Source organism: Mobula hypostoma, chromosome 21 (assembly GCF_963921235.1).
Source record: "Mobula hypostoma chromosome 21, sMobHyp1.1, whole genome shotgun sequence".
Lineage (NCBI taxonomy): Eukaryota > Metazoa > Chordata > Chondrichthyes > Myliobatiformes > Myliobatidae > Mobula > Mobula hypostoma.
Window position 1 is genome coordinate 14434456 of NC_086117.1, and position 16883 is coordinate 14451338.

The 16883-nt window shown below is 43.8% G+C and overlaps 1 protein-coding gene across 4 annotated transcripts in view; it reads left to right on the forward strand.

The window, feature by feature from the left end:
• The window catches only part of LOC134359804 (gelsolin-like), a 113353-nt gene that overhangs the window by 20715 nt on the left and 75755 nt on the right, over positions 1-16883 (forward strand). Inside the window, exon 1 of one of the 4 annotated variants that reach the window (XM_063073470.1) lies at positions 11660-11749. The exons of the other annotated variants lie outside the window; for them this stretch is intronic. The gene's annotated coding sequence lies outside the window, so the exon portion shown is untranslated. Of the gene's footprint in view, positions 1-11659; positions 11750-16883 lie in introns of those variants that run through there. 4 annotated transcript variants of the gene reach the window in all.

The window sequence follows — 16883 nt, forward strand, 5'->3', positions numbered from 1 at the left end:
AAAATACAGAGGAAGTAACACACATAAAAGTTGCTGGTGAACGCAGCAGGCTAGGCAGCATCTCTAGGAAGAGGTACAGTCGACGTTTCGGGCCGAGAACCTTCGAAGAGTCTCGGCCCGAAACGTCGACTGTACCTCTTCCTAGAGATACTGCCTGGCCTGCTGCGTTCACCAGCAACTTTTATGCTTGTTGCTTGAAATTCCAGCATCTGCAGATTTCCTTGTGTTTGCGTTTTTAAATACAGAGGAAGTGTTCAATGTCCATTCAGAAATCTATGGCAGAGAGAAGACACTGTTCCTGAAACACTGTGTGTGTGTCTTCAGCCTCCTGCACCTCCTCCCTGATGGTAGTAATGAGAAGAGAGCATGACTTGGGTGATGGTCTTTAACGATGCATGCCATTTCTTTGAGGCGTGGCCTTTGGAAGATGCCGTCAATGCTGGGGAGGCTGGCGCCCATGATGGAGCTGGTTGAGTTTACAACTTTTTCTGATCCTGTGCAATGGCCCCTCCATTACCAGATGGTGATGCAGCCAGTTAGAATGCTCTCCACAGTACGTCTGTAGAAATTTGCGAGTGCCTTTGGTGACATACCCAATTCTCCTTAAACTTCTAATGAAATATAGCTGTGTCATGCCTTCTTTGTAATTAGACTGAAGATGTCTTTGAACACTCCTGCCAGTTGGTTGGCACAGGTTTTCAGTGCCTTGCCAGGTACACCATCAGGGCATGATGCCATGTGGGGATTCACCCTCTTGAAAGATGTTCTGACATCAGCCTCAGACAGAGATCACAGAGTCACTGGATGCTGCAGGGATTTGCATAAATGTGGTTTTATTCTCCCCTTCAATGTTAGAATCTTGAACAGTTCCCATGATGTTGTGCCAAACTAATGGAGTAATTGAATGCCCATCTGAACCAATGTCTAACCCTTTCATTTCCTGCACATTCATGTATCTATCTGAAAGCCCCTTGATCTCCTCCGTTGTGCTTGCATCCATCACCAACCCTTGCAGCACATTCCAGACATCCATCTCTTTGTGTGCAGGCAACTTTTTATTTTGATGTATCTCCTTTGAACGTGCCCCCTCTCATCTTAAAGCTTGCCCTTTGGTATTGAGTGTTTCACCCATGGGGGGGTGGGGGAAGATACCAGGTGTCTACCGATGTTTCTCATAACTTTAAATCGATCAGGACTCCTCTCAGTCTTCACCGCTCCAGAGAAAACAACACTGGTTGTCCAACCTCTTGTTATTCACACATTTTCTCAAAATGAGGCACCCTCCTGAAAAGCCCCTTCTGCACCCTCTGCAAAACCTCGGCAGGCTCACTTTAATGGAATCTGTAGCAGTATTATTTATTTATTTATTTTTAATTATTATTTGCATGATGCCTTTTACATATTAGTTGTTTGTCAGTCTTTGTTGCTTTTTAGTTTTTCATAAGTTCCATCGTATTTCTTTACTTTCCTGTAAATGCCTTCAAGAAATCTGATCTTAGGGTTGTCTGTTGTGACATATAGGTACTTTGATAATAAATTTATTTTGAACTTTGACATCCTTCCCTTGATAGGGTGGTCAGAACTGAATGCAATACTCCAGATGTGGCCTAACTAGAACTCCAAAACTCTAGGGACTTTTGGACTTGAAAATCCCAGGCGATCAACAGTTTCTGAGATACTCAAACCACCCCATCTGGCAACAGCAATCATTCCACAATCAAAGTCACTGAAATCACATTTCTTCCCCATTCTGATGCTCGCTCTGAGCACCCTTCAGACCATGTCTGCATGCTTTTATGCATCGAGTTGCTGCCACATGATTGGCTGATGAGATATTTGCAATAACGGGCAGGTGTACCTGATAAAGTGGACACTGAGTATATTATAAATTATTTAAATAAATAGAACAGAAATAGTGGGGTAGTATTCATGGGTTCACTGTCTATTCAGAAATATGATGGCGGAGGGGAAGAAGTTGTTCCTCGAGTGTATTGTGTGTGTGTCAGGCTCCTGTATCTCCTCTCTGATGACCACAAGGCCCAGCGAAACTCAGCTCAACCAGACAATAAGGCCTGGGCTGACTCCTCAGGAATGAGGAGGTGGACGTGGTGTCAGAAGATTTAGAATAACTTTGATATTAATGCCCAAGATTAGGACATATGATTTGCTTGTTACAGCTCGAGTCTCCTAAATCTTAATGCAAATAAACATTAAGTGGTGCGCAGATTTTCAGCTGATTTTTATTGTTTATTCAAAATCTGGCCCATAAAGATGAAGAAGTTAGATGTTGAATGTTATTACCTTAAATATTATGTAAAAATAATTACAATTCCTTGCATGTATCGCAACTGATCTTTTTTTTAAAGGAGTTCTTGTGTAGAAAGTAACATTTTGTTCAGTGGGATTGGGGTAAAGACCTGTCGCATGACTTTTTGTGTATCTGAGGTTACACTTGGAGCAGGCGTTATCGTAATGGTGGAATAGCCTAGGAGGGCTCTGAGTTGGTCTGCTGGACTGTCACTGGAAGAGGTGCGGGTGGGAAACAGCACAGGAAGAGCCCGAATGAGCTGGCTTGCAGTGAATCCTACTTTTTTGCCCACATTTATCAGCCTCAATTCTTGTTATGGAATCTGCTTCTGTTCCCAGTAACAGACCTTAGTCAGGTGGTGGCAGCGGTGGGGGGGGGGTGCGTGCAATGAGGAAATGGCTCACTCTTGGACCTTCTCTGTATACCTTGTAAATCGTATCTTGCTGTCACTGGAAATAGTTCCTCCTTCATGCTCAATAGTTTTGAACCTCCGAGTTTCCCCTTGATCACCACCTGCACAAAGGAGAACAATCCCTGTCTTGGTCTCAGCTGCACAACAGAAGTCTCCCATCGGAGGGGTCATTCTACTGAACTTTCCCCAAAGCAGCGCACACACAAAATGCTGGAAGAACTCAGCAGGCCAGGTAGCATCTATGGAAAAGATGAAACAAGTTGATGTTTCGGGCCGAGACTCTTCTTCAGGACCGAGAGGGAAGTCGGGGGGGGGGGGGCGGAGATGGCTGAATTAAAAGGTGGGGAGAGTGGAAAGAGGCTAGCCGGATGAGTGAAGCCAGGTGGGTGGGAAAGGTATAGGGCTGGAGGGGAAAGTATTGGATAGGAGAGGAAAGTGGTCATTAGGAGGAAGGGGACCTAGGGCGAAGAAATAGGCAGGTGAGAAGAAGTGAAGGGTCAGAGTGGGGAACAGGAGGAGGGGGTGAAATTTTGTTCACCAGAAGGAAGAACTTTCTCCAAAGCCACAATGTAGAGAGGGGTTGGGGGAAGTCTAATGGATGCACTTGATCATAGAAGGATAGCAGATATCTTGCCCATGCCATGTCTACTGTATTCTGTAGGAGAAGCAATGCCCTGTGACATTTAACATAGAACGTAGAGCAGCATAGTCCAGCCCTACTACTCATGATGTTGACAACCAATGGCTATCAGTTCAGGGCCATCGGAAGCAAGCAGATAAGCATCTCTATGAAATATCCTCCGGGACTTGGTTAATTTGATGCCAGTCATCTATTTGAGTGCCAAGTTGATGGGATCAAGTGGAGGCTTATCAATTAAGAGGATACGAGGTTTTTAACTTAGTGGCAGAGTTTGGCAGTAAATTGAAACTTTCAAGTCAATGTACTTCTTGTCCCAGTGGAGTTTATTGTTAAGTGCACAAGTCCGGTGACGTACAGGTACAATGGGCGGGGTGGGGGCTTGTTTGCACCATCAGGGGAACGTAGATTCAGACAATGCTGAATATAAATGATAGTTATCAGTGAAGGAGAAATTTTGTACCGAAAAAAAAAGTTGTGGTAGTGCTGGAAGTGATCCCCATTGTTCCATGCTGAAGTGAAGTTAGGATTGTGCGGGTCAGTTGAAGAACAGGATGGTTGTAGAGAAGTAGTTATTCCTGGACATGTGGTGTTGGACTTTGGGTTTCTATATCTCCTGGCTCACGGTAGTGAGAAGAGAAGGTGGGAATCACTGCTAGTAGATGCAACCTTGAGGCAGGATCTCCTGTAGGTGCTTTTGATGGCGGGGGGAGGAATAGACTGGACTTTGCCCACTGCTGTCTGCACCCTGTTGTGTTCCTGTGCATTGGAATTGCTGTCACAGGCTGTGCTGAAACCAATGAGTAAGCACCAGCTTTGTCCTCTTCATGGGGAACTGGTTATGCTCTCAGTATTTCAAAGCTGAATCTCTCGGCAAGACAACTGAAGCACACAGCCTGGCAGGAACAAAGCCATCCAGACAGCTCTGCGTTATGTGGTCAGGTGGAAATGCATTTGTATCCACACCTCTGCACAAAATCACTCCTGTTGCCAAAAGTCCAAGTCCAAAATGGGAGATTCTAGAAATACTCAGCTGGGTAGGCAGCATCTATAGAAAGAGAGAGGAACAGATTTAATGCTTCAAATAACCCTTCATCTCTTTCTAGTGGGAGTGTTTTCAGCATTTTGTTATTGGTATACATACACACTGTGATTAATTGTCAGTTCTCACTGCAAGTCCAATTTTTGTGCCAGGAATCCCCTTGGACAATAGGCTGAGTGGAAATGCTTCACATACCATGAGTTTAATTCATGTGATGTGGCTGGGCATGGTAGCGTAGTGCCTGTCGTAACCCTTTACAGTGCCATTTGTAAGATCAGGATTGAATTCCCACTGCTGTGTGTAGGGAGTTTGTACATTTTCCCCATGACCACATTGGTTTCCTCCAAGTGCCCTGGTTTCCTCCCACATTCCAAAGACATGCGTGTTAGAGTTAGTCAGTTGTGGGCATGCTATGTTTGCAATGGATGCATGGTTTCACATAAGCTGCCCTCAGCACATCTTCAGATTGTGGTTGTTAATGCAAACAACACATTTCACTGTATATTTCAATGTACACGAGGCAAATAAAACTAATATTTATCTTGTCTTAATTAGCATTTATGCCGCTGTCTCCCTGCCCTGGAGGAGTGATTGCTGCCTTGGTGTCTTGGGCAGTTTTGGTCAGTAGAGAGATAGTTGCTGGGTTATTCCAGTCAGCTGCTGGGGGTGATTGTAGGGCAGATTGAGGAGAGATAGGTACCTCACTTCCTTCCCTGAAGGACCTTTACCAAAGACTTCTGATGGAATGTTGTTTCAGTTCCTGTCCTGTTTTGCAGACGCCACTTTCTTCATTGTATGCTTTTTGGTTGGGTTAGCTGCATTTAAACTTGAATACTTTTTTTCCTGAGTACTTGTTCAAGCCTCTGTATTACAAATCTGCCAATGCAATCATGGTATTATGCCCCATAGATTCTGAAATGTATTTGAGCTAGGTACTGAAGATTTTCATTTCAAAAATACACTTTATCCATAAATATAGAAATTAATTACTTCATCTTTCTCTGCACTGTGTTTTGTAACTTCAAAATGTTAAGTTAATTCAACGAAAAACATGGGAGTTCATGAATAACTTTGAGTTTACTTTAAGCAAGGTGCGAACTCATCAGGTGATAGTGTGATGGCACATGCAATTAATGTATTTTTTTACAGATAATCCGTAATTAAAAATGCTTAATCAACCAATATATATACAAGATTACTCAAATACTATTGAAGTATTAAATATATGAACAAACCAATACGTTGTTGTACAAAGCACCAATTCCATTCATGTTTCCTCTTTTAAGCAATGCAGTTTTTTTTCCAAATTAAACTTCATTATAATAAAAAAATCCACCGAAGTGCAGAACTTCACATTCAGTAGTGTTAACTTTTTTCAAAACCATAGCCACGTTGCTACATGGGTGCCTCCCTGGGGCGATGCAACCATTTCAATGTTTGAGGGACACAAATCCTTTCCGGGCTTTGTGTGTTTAAAATTTTTGCTGTGGCTCGAGGGATTCGCCTTCAGCAGGTTCAAGGCTGATGTTGCTCTTCACCTTTTTGTTTGTGGAGGCTTGCATGATGCCTGTGGTTATTTATACAGAGGAGGTTGGGGTTTTAAAGCCTCCTGAGGCAACATTTATTGGTCTCTGAGCAGCAGAGCCCTCTTGTGTTGCTTCCCAGCTCGACTTCTGAAACGTAGTTTAACTCAATGGAAAACTCTGCCAGTGTGTATCCACAGGTGACCCTTCCATTCTGACTTTGCCAGCTTGAAATGTCCCCAAGAGCTGTTTGCAATTGATTAGCCAGGTCGGACCTGGTGCACACTACACATCAGATGATATTCATTTTTGTCACAGAATCTCTATATTCCTCTAGCTTCTTGCCCTTTAGCGGTATGCCAATTCCCTCCTCCCTGCGTTGACACCAGTTCTGTTGGTCTGTCTGATAAGGCATAGGAGCAGAATTGGGGATTTGCCCCAATCCAGTCCGCTCTGCCATTTATATTTTCCCTCTCAACCCCAATTCTCCTGACCTTTGATACCTTTACTAATCAAGAACCTGTCAACCTCTGCTTTAGATACACCCAGGGACTTGGCCTCCACGGCTGTCTGTGCACTGCTGTTACCAAATGCATGTTCAGCACATTATATTGCTGCAGGGCCTCAGAGCAGATATAACATAGAACATAGAAGAGTACAGCACAGGAACAGGTCATTTGGCCCACAGTGTTGTGCCGAAGCAGCTAAAAAACAAATCAAGAACACCCAAACACTAATCCCTTCTACCTACACCATGTCCTTAATCCCTCTATCTTCCTTACATCCATGGGCCTATCCAACGTCTCTTAAAAGCCTCTGATGTATTTGCCTCTACCACCATGCCAGGCATCCATCACTCTGAGTAAAAAAAAACTTGCCCCTCACTTCCCCCTTGAACCTACCCCCTCTCACCTTCAATGCATGCCTTCTGGTATTAGAAATGCTGAGAATTACTGCCACTGATAAATGTCATAGTTGGTTGAGCAAGTGACCCGGTCCTGACCTGCTCACTTGTGCTCCATGTAGGCCCTTGAAACCAGGGACTCGTTTCCCTTGGCCTTGCTGGGGATGTTGTGGGAGTTGGGGGGGGGGTGGTGGAAGAATACCTCACTGGCTTGCCTTCGCTCTGCTGTGCGGATGGTATTACGTGGGAGAATTCTCACTGACAAACAGTGGCGCTCTGCCCAACGTGCGCTGTACCTCCCGTATTCCCAGCTGCGTTCAAAGTAAATTTATTGTCAAAGTACATATAGGTCACCATGTACAACTTTGAGATTCAATTTCTTGCAGGCATTCACAGTAGAACAAGGAAATGCAATAGAATCAACGGGGGCGGGGGGGGGGAACTACACACAGAGACTGACAACCAAACAATGTGCAAAAGTAAATTATAGATGGTTAGATCATACTGGGAATATGAGTTGAAGAGTCCTTGAATGCCATTCTATAGGTTGTGGAATCAGTTCAGCACATTGAGGTGAGTGAAGTTATCCACACTGGCTCATGCTGATGGTTGAGGGGTAATAACTGTTCCTGAACCTGGTGGTGTGGGATCGGATGCGCCTCTATCTCCTTCCGGATAGCGGCAGTGAGAAGAGGACGTGGCCTGGATGGTGGGGCTCCTTGATGGTGGATGCTGCTTTCTTGTTACGGAGCTCCTTGTCGATGTGCTCAATGGTGGGAAGCACTTTGCCTGTGATGGACTGCGCTTTTCCATGCAAGGGCATTGGTGTTCTATACCAACCTTTGGTCCAGCCAGTCAGGGTACTCTCCACTGTGCATTTATAGAAGTCTGGCAAAGTTTTAGAAGACTTGCTGAATCTGTGCAAACTTCTAAGACAGCAGAGGCATCTGGCATGTTGGATTTGTGTAAGTATCTTCCTGTTGTTGGGATTTGCCGGGACGGTGCACAGTAATCTGGGAATTGGGGCTGTTTACTTGATCAGAATCTAAATCAGGTTTATTGTCACTGACACATGACAGAATACAGCGCAATACTTGAAATACCCTATAGGTTACAATAAGAAGTGTACAAATTGTGAAAATAGTGAGGTGGTGTTCATGGGTTCATTGTCTGTTCGGAAATCTGATGGTGGAGAGGAAAAACCTGTCCTTAAGATGCTGAGTGTGTGACCTAGGGCCCCTGCGTGCGTCCAGCATGGACAGATTCACACACATCAACGCTGAACGGACACCGCAACTTACAGACTCGCCTTCAAGGACACTACAACTCTACTACTTATTTATTTTTATTCATTATTTGCACATTGGCTGTTTTTTCAGTCTTGTTTATGTATAGTTTTTTTTCCCCATAAATTCTATTGCTTTTCTTTTCCTGTAAATGTCTGCAAGGAAATGGATGGCAACATGTACGTACTCTGATAATTAGTTGTGATGGTTTACTGGTTTCTCAGAGAACTTGAGCATTCGCTGGTGAATTTTATGTAAACTGCCCTTATTTTCCCCTGATGGTGCACGTTTACCACAGGGTGAGGCAATCTGACGACCTCTCCTCAGGTGTTGTTTGAGTCTAAGACAAAGCTGCTCGAAGATTTTCCGCCACAACTGGTTCCAGGAGCAGGTTTTACTCCAGATCGACAGCTGAGGTCTTGCCTGGTGAGTAAACACCCTTGGCATACAACACATGAAAGAGAGCCACTCTTCCTGTGTAAGGCAAAGGTTATATTTTATCTCTTCACTATAAAAAGGAGGGTGGGTCTTAAAATAATGAAAAGGGTTTTATTAGCTAGATGGACAATATGGTTACATTTGTTAAAAAAAGCGGGACACTCAATAGCGAATTCAATTGCTCTCTGTAGATGGAGTGTTTGAGTGGAACAGTGAAAGGGCGAACGATTTAATCGGATGAAGCATCTAAGCCTGAAACGTTGACTGTTCATTCATTTTCATTTATGTTACCTGGCCTGCTGAGTTCCTTCAGCATTTTGTGTGTGTTGCTTTGGATTTCCAGCATCTGCTGAATTTCTTGTGATTTTGATTTGGTGGTGTGGGGGGGAAACTTTGACTCACATGAACAAATTGTGTGTGTGTGTGTGTGTGTGTGTGTGTGTGCGTGTGCGCGCGCGCGCACTCTTTTTTTTGACAACTACGGGCTTAAGCAGAGACTGCTAGCTGCCTCGCACTGTGTGGGACCTTTCTGAAGTAAATGCAGTTTGAAGCAGAAGACTGTTTAACCTTGTACCCTTGTATGATTTTTGTTTCTGCATTTTAGAGTTTTCCCTGTGTTCATCTGTTGCCTTGAAATGACTTCTGTTTGGAGTTAGATATGCACTAAAAAAGGTTTAAATGTAGGAACAAAGTAAACCTTGCAAATGCTTTGGGGAAGACTTATCTGACATCGAACATAGAATGTAGAACATTACAGCACAGTGCAGGCCTTTTGGCTCACGATTTTGTACTGACCATTTAACCTACTCAAAGATCAATTTAACCCTTCCCTCCTATATAATCCATTTTTTCTATCATGCATGTGCCTATCTAAGAGTTTCTCAAATGTCCCTAATGTTCCTGCCTCTACCACCACCCCTGGCAATGTGTTCTGTTTATCTGCCACTCTCTATAAAGAACTTGCCTTTGACATTCCCCCCACTCCCACTATACTTTCTTCCAATTACCTTTTAATTATGTTCCCTTGTATTAGCCATTTCTGCCCTGGAAAAAAGTCTCTGGTTATCCCCATGATCCATGCCTCTTACCATCTTGTACACCTCTATCAAGTCACCTCTCATTCTCCTTTGCTGCAAAGAGAAGATGCCTATCTCACTCAACCTATCCTCGTAACACTTACCTTCTAATCCAGGCAGCGTCCTGGTAAGTCACCTCTGCACCCTTTCTAAAGCTTCCACATCCTTCCCATAATGAGGCGACCAGAACTGAACACGATATTGCAAGTTAACAAGGGGCCACTAGTTTGAAACACGGTCTGAGAGAAGCCAGTGAACACTGTGACTTCTAGAAACCATAATGCACAGGGTCTGGCTGTTTTGAAACGGGAGTCTACAACTTATGAACCTGTATCTGTACTGAGCAGTTTTAAGCAAAAAATGAACATTAACCTCTACAGTAATATGCCTTGGGCAATTGCATTTTAATTCTGCATTATTCTGACCAAACGTCAATGCTCAAAGCCAAACTAACACACTTGGCCACACACACAGATGCTGGAGGAGCATCTGTGGAAAAAAGTAAGCGGTCGACGTTTTGGGCCGAGACCCTTCGAGACTGGAAAGGAAGGAGGGAAGTCAGAGTAAGGGGTAGGGAGAGGAGGAAGAAGGCCTGCTGCGTTCCTCCAGCATTTTGTGTGTGTTCCATTGGATTTCCAGTATCTGCAGACTTTCTCTTGTTTGTAATACACTTGTATTGATTCTCTCTTCAAGTTTGTTGCTACGAAACCCGAAGCCTTTGATTTCCAGACCACCACTCTCCCACCTTGATCTGAACGTCCTCTGATACGGAGATGTATAACCACTTCTGTTTAGTGCAGGCTGATCATGGATTTAAAAAGATTCAAAATACATTTATTATCAAATAATATATAAATTATACAACCTTGAGATTTGATTGCTCCTAGGTAGCCACAAAGCAAGAAACCTGAAAGGCCCCAATTAAAGAAAAAAATAAATAAAAGACCAACTCCCAATATGCATGGGGGGGGGACACCAATAATGCAAACAACTATCAGAACCAAAATTGAGTTCCAGCTTCCAAAAGAGAGACCAATTTGGGATTTTTTTCTCTTTGTTCACTTCTCCCAAATCACATGAGCCCTCAAGACATAAATCAGCAGTGCAGTTGTCTGACAAACAAGTTGAGTGAGGAAGGAATGTCGAGCTTGGAGCAGCTGTCTCGTTGTGATTCATTCCTCTGTGAGGAGTGAGACTTTCCCATTGTCTCCCCTTTGCCTGGAGAGCTTCTTTTGTGCTCCACAATACCCCCAGGCAAGTGAACAGCTGACTGTGTATAAAAAAAACTTTCCCCAATACCTTTCCAAAATTAGCTCAAAAGATTAGTCCATCTACTGCCAGGACCGTGGGCGTAAGTGAGACTGCTAGCTGCCTTATCCTTGGGCATCTGAAATTACCAATGTGCATTGAGTTGCAGGCAGACTTGAGGCCAAACGCAGGATTGGCTGTTGATTGGGAAGTGTTTTCCAAGTGGGAGATGGAAGGGGAGTACTGTACTGCTTTGATTACTTTAAAGTCCATGTGTAATATTCAGAAGAATATTCCCAGTCTGCCTTGAAGGACAGATGGAGTTCTGCTAATAGTCACAGAGTACTACAGTGCCAGAAACAGGCCCTTCAGCCCATCTAATTTGCACTACCTGGCCAGTGTGGTGGGTCTAGTCCCACCCAGACCATCGCCTTCCTTACCCCTCCAATCCATGTGCTTATCCAAAATTCTAGAAATGAAGTGGCTGCTTTCTTTCTAAAATAAAGAATACATTTTTCAGCCCTTAATTGTTGAGCTGAGTCATTGTGATAGGCTGGTCCTTAATTTGAGCTCGGGTGGGAGAAACGTCGATTTCCTTAACAGTGAAATCTGTCTGGCTATTTGGTTTATACGTTGAGAGATACAGGCTGTTACAAAGAATTTGATGCATATGATTGGTTAAAATCTCTCTGGTATTACAGTATTTATTTAATTTTTAACTTTAGAGATGCACATGGTAACAGGGCCCTTCTGTTTCAATAGGCCTACACAGCCCAATAACACCCATGTGACCACGTTACCTAGTGACCTGCAGGCCTTCGGAACGCGGCAAGAAACTGGAGCACGTGAAAGAAGCGCACATCACAGAGCTGAACGTATGAACTCCTTGCAGACAGCGGCGGAATTGAACTCTGCGTGCTGGTGCTGTGATAGCTTTAAGCTATCCGCTACGTTACCCTGCCGGCAGGTAGTCCTTGGTAGGACTTTGCAGGGTGCTGCTTTCTATTTCTGATGCTCCTGTTAATCCAGGACCACAGAATAACCCTTCTGTCCTCAAGAGCAACACTGCCAAGCAAAGGTGGTAAACCTCGGTGTTGACCACACAGCGAGGTGTGGCTGTAGCTCGGTTAGGAGAAGACTAGATGGGCTGATGGGCCTGTTTCTGTGCTGTTGTGTTCTGTGACTAAATCTTGGCTGCTCTTTGGACCTGCCTCCACTTCGCCTTTCAAGGATTTCACTTTGGTTCTTGTCCATGGTGACCACTGAGATTTTTAAGTCCATTTCTGTGTGGTTTTAAGATGCACCCTCCCTTTCTGTCTTTAAATCCTTTGCCTGGAACCGTGATGTAGTTTCCAGAAGTGGAGATGAAAGTGAAGCTGTACATGCTGGAAATCTGAAATAAAACCAGCAAATGCAGGAGAATCTCAGCTTGGGCAGCATCAGAAGCTGTTAATTTGTGTGACTCTATTGACCTCTGCTTCCTCGAGATGGTGCTAATTATTAAGGCAGGACATGATGTTTTATTGAATGAAATGATCATAAAACATAGCAGCAGAGTTAGGCCATTCAGCCCATCGAGTCTGCTCTGCCATTCCATCAACCCAATTTTCCTGCCTTCTCCCCATAACCTTTTACACCTTCACTAATAAAGAACTGTCAACCTCCACTTTAAATATGCTCAGTGAATTGACCTCCGCTCCCTTCTGTGGCAATGAATTCCACAGATTCACCACTCTCAGGTTAAAGAAATTCCTCCTCATCTCTGCTGTAAAGGGACGTGCTTGTATTCTGAAGCTGTACCCTCTGGTCCCAGACGCTAACGCTATCAGAAACATCCTCCGCATGTCCACTCTCTTTAACCCTATCAATATTTGGTCGGTTTCAATGAGATTCCCCCCTCATATTTTCGAAACACTGGTGAGTACAGGCCCAAAGCTATCAAATGCTGTTTGTAATTAACCCGTTCATTCTTGTGGACTCCTGAACTCTGTCCAGTGCCAGCACATCGTTAAGTTAAGGGGTCCAAATAATAATGTAAGAAAATGATTTGAAAATGAGTTTGTACCCTTGGTAGCGAGAGTACAAAGCACCCGGATTAGTGACTACTTGGGATATACAGCTTGAGAGAGGTGAAAGCAGAGTCACTGACAATGGTGAAGTGTCCAGACCAGCACTTGATTCTCTGGGCAGGGAAGATTGCAGGACACGTACAGGAATTTGGGAATAGTATGGATAGACGACCACTGGTCAGTGAGGATCTGTTGAGCCAAATGAACAATTTTGGTGCTGTGTAACTGGCTTGTACAAGAAGACTTCAACATATTTGGAAAGAACACAAGTTGCAAGAAGCTCAGGCCAAATTCCTGATGGGTGACGCTTTTCGTGATCATATCTGCATCCTAAGATACTGTACTGTCTTCAAAAAGTGATTGGGATGTTGATAACAATTGGTTTGAAAGTTACAACTTACAAGTAGTTGAGAGCATTGGACGAAACGCTAATGGGCATTTGGCACAAATTAATTAGAAAAGGGTAACGGAGGACAAATGCAATTATTTTAGTTGTCTTGGGGATTACACCCTGTATCTGGAAGGGTGTCAAAGATCATGACCATCTGAAGGGAAAGCCTGGAGTAAGGGGCATCTGCAGATCCAAAATGAATTGAGATGGCCCTCAGTTCCGTTAAATAACTTGCATAGCCGCATCTTGAGGGCGTAATCAAGATCCCCTAGGATTGGTCTTTAAGTGTCTGTGGGGAAAGTCTTATTGCCTGCCTCCGTACCTCCCTGTAATGAAATTGTAATTGCCTTGTAAAGCTGAGATTTTATAAGGCATTGGTCAGACTGCATTTGGAGAATTGTGAGCAGTTTTGGGCCCCTTGTCTGAGGAAGGATGTGCTGGCATTGGAGAGGGTCCTGAGGAGGTTCACAGGAATGATCCTGGGGATGAAGAGGCTGACATATGAGGAGCATTCAATGGCTGTAGGCCTGTTTTCCTTGGAGTTCAGAAGAATGAGGGGTCCTGGACCCATCATGTAAATATAATTGTGAAGAAAGCATGATGGTGCCTTTACTTCCTCAGGAGGTGAAATCTGTGGGTATATTTAAAGTGGAGGTTGATAGAACCATAGAAACTACAGCACAGAAACAGGCCCTTTGGCCCTTCTTGGCTATACCGAACCATTTTCTGCCTAGTCCCACTGACCTGCACACGGACCATATCCCTACATACACCTCCCATCCATGTATCTGTCCAATTTATTCTTAAATGTTAAAAAAGAACCCGCATTTACCACCTCGTCTGGCAGCTCATTCCATACTCCCACCACTCTCTGTGTGAAGAAGCCCCCACTAATGTTCCCTTTAAACTTTTCCCCCCTCACCCTTAACCCATGTCCTCTGGTTTTTTTCTCCCCTTGCCTCAGTGGAGAAAGCCTGCTTGCATTCACTCTATCTATACCCATCATAATTTTATATACCTCTATCAAATCTCCCCTCATTCTTCTACGCTCCAGGGAATAAAGTCCTAACCTATTCAACCTTTCTCTGTAACTGAGTTTCTCAAGTCCCGGCAACATCCTTGTAATCCTTCTCTGCACTCTTTCAACCTTATTTATATCCTTCCTGTAATTTGGTGACCAAAACTGAACACAATACTCCAGATTCGGCCTCACCAATGCCTTATACAACCTCATCATAACATTCCAGCTCTTATACTCAATACTTTGATTAATAAAGGCCAATGTACCAAAAGCTCTCTTTACGACCCTATCTACCTGTGACGACACTTTTAGGGAATTTTGTATCTGTATTCCCAGATCCCTCTGTTCTACTGCACTCCTCAGTGCCTTACCATTAACCCTGTATGTTCTACCTTGGTTTGTCCTTCCAACGTGCAATACCTCATACTTGTCAGTATTAAACTCCATCTGCCATTTTTCAGCCCATTTTTCCAGCTGGTCCAAGTCCCTCTGCAGGCTCTGAAAACCTTCCTCTCTGTCTACTACACCTCCAATCTTTGTATCATCAGCAAACTTGCTGATCCAATTTCCCACATTATCATCCAGATCATTGATATAGATGACAAATATCAATGGACCCAGCACTGATCCCTGTGGCACACCACTAGTCACAGGCCTCCACTCAGAGAAGCAATTCTCTACCACCACTCTCTGGCTTCTTCCATCGAGCCAATGTCTAATCCAATTTACCACCTCTCCATGTATACCTAGCGACTGAATTTTCCTAACTAACCTCCCATGCGGGACCTTGTCAAAGGCCTTACTGAAGTCCATGTAGACAATATCCACTGCCTTCCCTTCATCCACTTTCCTGGTAACATCCTCGAAAAACTCCAATAGATTGGTCAAACATGACCTACCACGCACAAAGCCATGTTGACTCTCCCTAATAAGCCCCTGTCTATCCAAATGCTTGTAGATTCTGTCTCTTAGTACTCCCTCCAATAACTTACCTACTACTGACGTTAAACTCACCGGCCTATAATTTCCCGGATTACTTTTCGATCCTTTTTTAAATAACGGAACAACATGAGCCACTCTCCAATCCTCCGGCACTTCACCCGTTGACAGCGACATTTTAAATATTTCTGCCAGGGCCCCCGCAATTTCAACACTAGTCTCCTTCAAGGTCCCAGGGAACACCCTGTCAGGTCCCGGGGATTTATCCACTTCAATTTTCCTCAAGACAGCAAGCACGTCCTCCTTTTCAATCTGTACAGTTTCCATGGTCTCACTACTTGATTCCCTCAATTCCATAGATTTCATGCCAGCTTCTTTAGTGAATACAGACGCAAAAAACCTATTTAAGATCTCCCCCATTTCCTTTGGTTCCGCACAAAGCCGACCACTCTGATCTTCAAGAGGACCAATTTTATCCCTTACAATCCTTTTGCTCTTAATATACTTGTAAAAGCTCTTTGGATTATCCTTCACTTTGACTACCAAGGCAACCTCATGTCTTTTAGCCCTCCTGATTTCTTTCTTAAGTATTTTCTTGCACTTCTTATACTCCTCAAGCACCTGATTTACCCCCTGTTTCCTATACATTTCATACAACTCCCTCTTCTTCTTTATCAGAGTTGCAATATCCCTTGAGAACCAAGGTTCCTTATTCCTATTCAATTTGCCTTTAATCCTGACAGGAACATACAAACTCTGCACTCTCAAAATTTCCCCTTTGAAGGCTTCCCACCTACCAATCACATCTTTGCCAGAGAACAACCTGTCCCAATCCACGCTTTTTAGATCCTTTCTCATTTCTTCAAATTTGGCCTTGTTCCAGTTCAGAACCTCAACCCTAGGACCAGATCTATCCTTGTCCATGATCAAATTGAAACTAATGGTGTTATGATCACTGGAACCAAAGTGCTTCCCTACACAGACTTCTGTCACTTGCCCTAATTCGTTTCCTAACAGGAGATCCAATATTGCATCCCCTCTAGTTGGTTCCTCTATATATTAATTTAGAAAACTTTCCTGAACACATTTTACAAACTCTAAACCATCTAGACCCCTAACAGTATGGGAGTCCCAATCAATGTATGGAAAATTAAAATAGGTTCCTGATTGGTCAGGGCATCAAAGGATATGGTGAGGAGGCAAGTGTATAGAGTTGAGTGGGATCTGGGATAAGCCATGATGGAATGGCGGAGCAGACTCGATGGGCTGAATGGCCTAATCCTACTCCTATGTGTTATGGATTTCTTGACTTTTGTTAGTGATGTACTTGATTCTGAACTTGTTTATCATTTGTTATCTAGTGTTTGCAACGTATTGTGTCGCTGTAAGTAGCTGATTTTCAGGGGATTTGTTATGGTGTGTCTGTGTGCCTCTGTCAGTGACCTTGAACAGTGTGCAGTAGCAGGAGTTGAGCTGTAAGCTTTAGTTTTAGTCTGCCCTCAGCCCGTATCTGATCCTACCTTGTATCTCTGCACCAGCCAATCAGATGCAGGTGCAAATCTCTGCAGCCACATTGAAGGAAGAGGGAC